Genomic DNA, 7,298 nt, shown 5'->3' on the forward strand with positions numbered 1-7,298 from the left:
ACCTTCGGGATTAGTGTTGAACCTAAATAAATATTATTTGGTGTTTGCGTTGAGCATGAATATGATTTGATCATGTTTATTGCAATACAGTTATTCATTTAAGTCAGAATAATTTTTTTTCTGTTTACATGAATAAAATGTTCTATGGTCATACACCTAATGTAAATGGTTTATTGAATCTCGATTGTAGTGATACACATATTCATAATATTGATGCCAAAAGATACAAAGTTGATAATGATAGTGGAACATACTTGTGGCACTACCGTTTAGGTCATATTGGTGTAAAGCACATGAAGAAACTCCATGCGGATGGACTTTTGAAATCACTTGATTATGAATCATTTGATAGTTGCGAACCATGCCTTATGGGAAAGATGACTAAAACTCCATTCTGTGGATCAATGGAGCGAGCTAATGACTTATTGGAAATAATACATATCGATGTATGCGGTCCGATGAGTGTTGAAGCTCGCGGCGGGTATCGTTATCGTTATTTTCTCACCTTCTCAGATGATTTAAGTAGGTATGGGTATATCTACTTGATGAAACACAAGTCAGGAACATTTGAAAAGTTCAAAGAATTTCAGAGTGAAGTGGAGAATCATCGTAACAAGAAAATAAAGTTTCTACGATTTGATCGCTGAGGCGAATATTTGATTTACGAGTTTGGCCTTCATTTAAAACAATGTGGAATGGTTTCACAACTCACGCTACCTGGAATACCACAGCGTAATGGTGTGTCCAAACATCGTAAATCGTACTTTATTGGATATGGTGCGTTCTATGATGTCTCTTACCTATTTACCATTATCGTTTTGGGGTTATGCATTAGGGACAACCGCATTCACATTAAATAGGGCACCGTCTAAATCCATTGAGACGACACCGTATGAACTGTGGTTTGGCAACAAACATAAGCTGTCGTTTCTTGAAAGTTTGGGGATGCGACGCTTATGTCAAAAGGCTTCAGCCTGATAAGCTCGAACCCAAATCGGAGAAGTGCGTCTTCATAGGATACCCTATGGAAACATTTGGGTACACCTTCTACCATAGATCCGAAGGCAAGATCTTTGTTGCCAAGAATGGAACCTTTCTAGAGAAGGAGTTTCTCTCGAAAGAAGTGAGTGGGAGGAAATTAGAACTTGATGAGGTAATTGTACCTCCTCTCGAATTGGAAAATAGCACATCAGAGAAATCCGTTCCCGTGATGCCTACACCAACTAGAGAGGAAGTTAATGATATTGATCATGAAACTTTAGATCAAGTTACTACTAGACCTCGTAGGTCGAAAAGAGCATGTTCCGCATCAGAGTGGTACGGTAATCCTATCCTGGAAGTCATGTTACTAGACCATGACGAACCTACAAACTATGAAGAAGCTATGGTGAGCCCAGATTTCGATAAATGGCTTGAGGCCATGAAATCTGAGATAGGATCCATGTATGATAACAAAGTGTGGACTTTGATGGATTTTCCCATTGATCGGCAAGTCATTGAGAATAAATGGATCTTCAAGAAGAAGATAGACGCTGATGGTAATGTGACCATCTATAAAGCTCGACTTGTCGCAAAAGGTTCTCAACAAGTTCAAGGGGTTGACTATGATGAGAACTTCTCACCCATAGTGATGCTTAAGTCAGTCCGAATCATGTTAGCAATTGCCGCATTTTTTATGAGATTTGGCAAATGGACGTCAAAACTGCATTCCTTAATGGATTTCTTAAAGAAGAGTTGTATATGATGCAACTAGAAGGTTTGTCGATTCTAAAGGTGCTAACAAAGTGTGCAAGCTCCAGCGATCCATCTATGGACTAGTGCAAGCATCTCGGAATTGGAATATACGCTTTGATGAGGTGATAAAAGCATATGGTTTTATATAGACTTACGGTGAAGCCTGTATTTAGAAGAAAGTGAGTGGGAGCTCTGTAGCATTTCTGATAGTATATGTGGATGACATATTGTTGATTGGAAATGATATAGAATTTCTGGATGGCATAAAAGGATACATGAATAAGAAATTTTCAATGAAAGACCTCAGTGAAGCTACTTACATATTGGGCATCATGATCTATAGGGATATATAGATCGAGACGCTTAATAGGACTTTCACAAAGTATATACCTTGGCAAAATTTTGAAGAAGTTCAAAATAGACCAGTCAAAGAAAGCGTTCTTGTCTCTGTTGCCAGGTGTGAAGTTGAGTAAGACTCAAAACCTGACCACAACAGATAGAGAGATAATGAAAGTCATTCCCTATGTCTCAGCCATAGATTCTATAAAGTATGCCATGCTGTGTATCAGACCTATTGTGTACCTTGCCATGAGTTTGGCAAGGGGGTACAATAGTGATCCAGAAGTGGATCACTAGACAACGGTCAAAATTATCCTTAGAAGACTAAGGAAATGTTTCTCGGTTATGGAGGTGATAAAGAGTTCGTCATAAAGGGTTACGTCGATGCAACCTTTAACACCGATTCAGATGACTCTTAGTCTCATTCTGGATACATATTGAAAGTGGGAGCAATTAGCTAGAGTAGCTTGATGCAGAGCATTGTAGACATAGAAATTTGCAAAATACATACGGATCTGAATGTGGCAGACCCGTTGACTAAAACTTTCTCACAAGCAAAACATGATCACACCTTATTACTCTTTGGGTGTTAATCACATGGCGATGTGAACTAGATTATTGTCTCTAGTAAACCCTTTGGGTATTAATCACATGGCGATGTGAACTATGGGTGTTATTCACATGGCGATGTGTAACACCCACGATGCGGCTATATCTCCCACGTGTCGAGGCACGACTTAGAGGCTTAACCGCATTGTGGTTTTGTCGCAAGAGGGGTAATCTTCACACAATCCCATGTACTGAATAAGAAAGGGATACAGAGTTGGCTTACAATCGCCACTTCACACAATACATGAATAATTCATACATCATCCAAATACACTCAAAGACCGACTACAGCCAAAATAAAAGAAGAAAACCCTAATTGCTAGATCCCCGATCGTCCCAACTGGGCTCCACTACTGATCAAAAGGAAACGAAACAAAACAACGACCAAGATCTTCATCAAGCTCCCACTTGAGCTGGGTTGCATCACCTGCACTGGTATCATCGACACCCGCAACTGTTTGGAAGTATCCGTGAGTCACGAGGACTCAGCAATCTCACACCCGCGAGATCAAGACTATTTAAGCTTATGGGTAGGATAGGGTAATGAGGTGGAGCTGCAACAAGCACTAAGCAAATATGGTGGCTAACATACACAAATAAGAGCGAGAAGAGAAGCAACGCAACGGCCGAGAAGCTAGAAGTGATCAAGAAACTACTTACGTTCAAGCATAACACAAGACCGTGTTCACTTCCTGGACTCCGCCGAAAAGAGACCATCACGGCTACACATGCGGTTGATGCATTTTAATTAAGTCAAGTGTCAAGTTCTCTACAACCGGATATTAACAATTCCCATCTGCCACATAACCGCGGGCACAACTTTCAAAAGTTTATACCCTGCAGGGGTGTCCCAACTTAGCCCATCACAAGCTCTCACGGTCAACAAAGGATATTCATTCTCCCGGGAATACCCAATCAGTCTCAGAATCCCGGTTACAAGACATTTCGACAATGGTAAAACAAGACCAGCAAAGCCGCCCAGATGTGCCGACAAATCCCGATAGGAGCTGCAATATCTCGTTCTTATGGCACACCGGATGAACACTACGTACAGCTAAAACCAGCCCTCAAGTTTCCCCGAGGTGGCGCTGCAAGTGGCTCTGATTTGGACCAACACTCAGAGGAGCACTGGCCCGGGGGGTTAAAATAAAGATGACCCTCGGGCTCTGGAAACCCAAGGGAAAAAGGCTTAGGTTGTTAGGCAAATGTAAAACCAAGGTTGGGCCTTGCTGGAGGAGTTTTATTCAAAGCGAACTATCAAGGGGTTCCCATAACACCCAACCGCGTAAGGAACACAAAATCAAGGAACATAACACCGGTATGACGGAAACTAGGGCGGCAAGAGTGGAACAAAACACCAGGCATAAGGCCGAGCCTTCCACCCTTTACCAAGTATATAGATGCATTAATTAAAAATAAGAGATATTGTGATATCCCAACATATCCATGTTCCTACATGGAACAAACTTTAACTTCACCTGCAACTAGCAACGCTATAAGAGGGGCTGAGCAAAAGCGGTAACATAGCCAAACAACGGTTTGCTAGGAAGGTGGGTTAGAGGCTTGACATGGCAATATAGGAGGCATGATATAGCAAGTGGTAGGTAGCGCGACATAGCGATAGAGCGAACAATTAGCAAGCAAAGATAGAAGTGATTTCGAGGGTATGGTCATCTTGCCTGAGATCCCACAAGGAAGAAGAACGAGTCCATGAAGAAGACAAACAAATGTAGTCAAACGAATCCTCACAACCCCGGAATGAAACCGAAGCTAACGAGAGAAGCAACCCGGAAAGAAGCAAGCAACATGGTAAACACACAAGCATAAACATGGCATGATGCACAACCAAGGATGATGCATGTTCGGTTTAATGAGGCATGGCATGGCAAAGTGCACAAGCAAAACTACAAGTTAAGTGGAGCTCAACATGCATCGAGTTGCATATTGACGAAATACCGGATACATTTATTTAGTTCTCTCCCCTTATGTACCCAATAATATTAAATGTTGTTAAACAAGGCAAGAGGAGAAACATATATAAACTAACTATTTAGGCAAGTTTAAATGAGGCCGGAAACAACAAACAACAATTACAGAAAACCCCATATGTATTTAGCAATTTAATGCAAACAACAATTTAAACATTTTAAATGTTGTTATCATGATGTGGATGACATGTGCAAGTTTTATGAAAATGTTGACAAGCATATTATGAAGCATTTTATCACCATGGCTAAAACAAAGGGGTGCCACGGCAACTACGATGGAAATGGTGCCACGGCGGCGAAACAGGAATGATGCCACGGCAACATTCCGATGATCCGGTAGCTCACGGGGATACCGGTGCAAAAGGAAGTGGGTGTGAGTGTGTCATGCAAGAAGATGGGGTGCTCCCAGATACCGGTTTCCCACATGTCGATGGCAAGGCAACGAGGAACTCGCAAAGAACAACTCGGACACGGTGCAACCACGAGCATCTCATACATCACACATGCATTCGTTCACGGGCGTCGTCTCGGTGGTTATACCTTCGAAGCGTGCCTTTTCGGAATGGATCAAGTTCGATGCAAGGTAGAGGAAGTAGACGTTCTCGGGACGGTCGTAGTGGAAGTAGTCGTTCACGGGTCGTTGTGGGAAGTAGTCCTTCTCGTGGCGACGGTAGTGGAAGTAGTGGTACTATCAGTCCTCGGCGATGGTAGTGGTACTAGCGATCTTGGCGACTGTAGTCATTCACGTTCTTAGTCGCACAAGTTTCTGTAGATGTTTGGGGTCACGGCGAGGAACTTGACGTCCAGGGAGTCTTCGAGGGCCGGCGGTAGTGGTACTTGGCAAAATGCACGTCAACGGTAGTTGTTCTCGTATCGTCGTGGTACTTGGCGATTCCATGTAGCCGAACTTGAGGGGCATCAACATCGTGGTACTTGGCGTCCATGGGTCGTCATGTCATGGTACTTGCCGGTCCAAAATCACTCTTGTTCATGGTGGTCAACCGAGACGTCAAGGTTGTCCACTACGATGAACATGGCAAGGCGTGAAGCACGGGTACAGGATGCCGGGGCTTCGTCTTGGGGTCTTGGCCGCAGGGTCCACATGGAAGCCAAGGAGGCCGCACGAGGGACGATGTGGTCGCTGCTGCTGCACGCCGGGCCGGTGGGAGGAGGCGCTCGGGAGCCCGACACACCTGGACGACTGCTGCTACAGCCTCGGGCTGCTAGAGCGCTTCAGAGCAGCTGCTCACGGATCCCAAGGATGAATGGTTGGCTGCAGGCACGCGGTGGAGAGGTTCGCCGGACGGAGCAGCTGCAGGGCCATCGCGCGGGAAACGATGTCACAGCCACGGTTGGTCTGGCGGTGGAGGCCATGGACGAAGGGGAGGTCCGGCGAGGACGGGGCACCGGCAAACGAAGGCGGCACTGAGCAACAGGCAGAGATGGCGAGGAGCTTGGGGGTGCGACGCGAAGGAGAGGAGGCAGGGCATGGTGATGGCCCAGTGGGTGCCGACGGCGGTGCCGGTCGTCGGACAGCGAGGCGAGATCGCGGGGGAAGGAGAGGCCGACGAAGGTGGCAGAGGCAAGGAGGAGGCGGGTCGATGGGGCGATGCAGTCCACGAGATGGTGCAGGGCAACACCCCTCGCCGGAGGCGGGGAGGCAGCGGCCGGAAGCTGAGAAGGGATCGGGCGCGGGGGTCGAGGCCATGGAGACCGGGTTCGTTCCCCTGAGCGTGGTGACGACGCGAAAGGAGAAGTGGGGATCGAGAAAGAGGTGGATAGGGGAACCGGGTGCGGGCTAGGGTTAGACGGGATTAGGTGGGCCTTAGAGGCCGGCCCAGTGGGGAGGCAAATGGCCAGGAGCCTTGGGCCTTTTGGTGGAGATGAAAAAAACCCGGAGGAGTTGGGCTGCGCTGGAATCTCTCTCTCCCTTAAGTCTATTTTCCCTAATTAACAAATAAATAGAGAAATAAGAAATGTAGGGATAGGAGAAGAATTTGAGCAGGGCGGCAATTTTCTTAGACTCATAAAAAGGAGCTTGATCCAAGAAAAATACATTTGGCACCGCTTGGAAGGATTGCATTTGAACACATTTGAATGTGATTCAAATAAGTTTGAATTAGGAAAACATTTTTTTGGAGAGTCCAAAAATGTTCGAAATTTTTGTGGAGATCGGGAAAGCGATGAAAGAAATTATGGGCAAAGTTTGGGGACCAAACTTGAAGTAGAAAATACATGAAATTATTTTGCAAGTGTGTTAGAATATTTACTATAGCTCCCTAATATATTGGGAGGATATGTTATATAGAGAAATCACCATGTGAGTTCCCTCAATTTAAATAGATCAAATATCTATGCATTTTATTTAGTTGAGTTTTGAAAAAATGAAATGGCATGATGGCATGATGACATGATGCAATGCAAAAATAAAAAGAGCAAGCAAAAGAAACACACGGCGGCAACGAAATTACTGGAAGGCATCTGGAGCATCGGTCTCGGGGCGTCACACGATGTGAACTAGATTATTGACTCTAGTGCAAGTGGGAGATTGAAGGAAATATACCCTAGAGGCAATAATAAAGTTGTTATTTTATATTTCCTTATTCATGATAAAGGTTTATTATTCAT

The sequence above is a fragment of the Triticum urartu genome, chromosome 4, assembly GCF_003073215.2.
Source record: "Triticum urartu cultivar G1812 chromosome 4, Tu2.1, whole genome shotgun sequence".
Taxonomy (NCBI): Eukaryota; Viridiplantae; Streptophyta; class Magnoliopsida; order Poales; family Poaceae; genus Triticum; species Triticum urartu.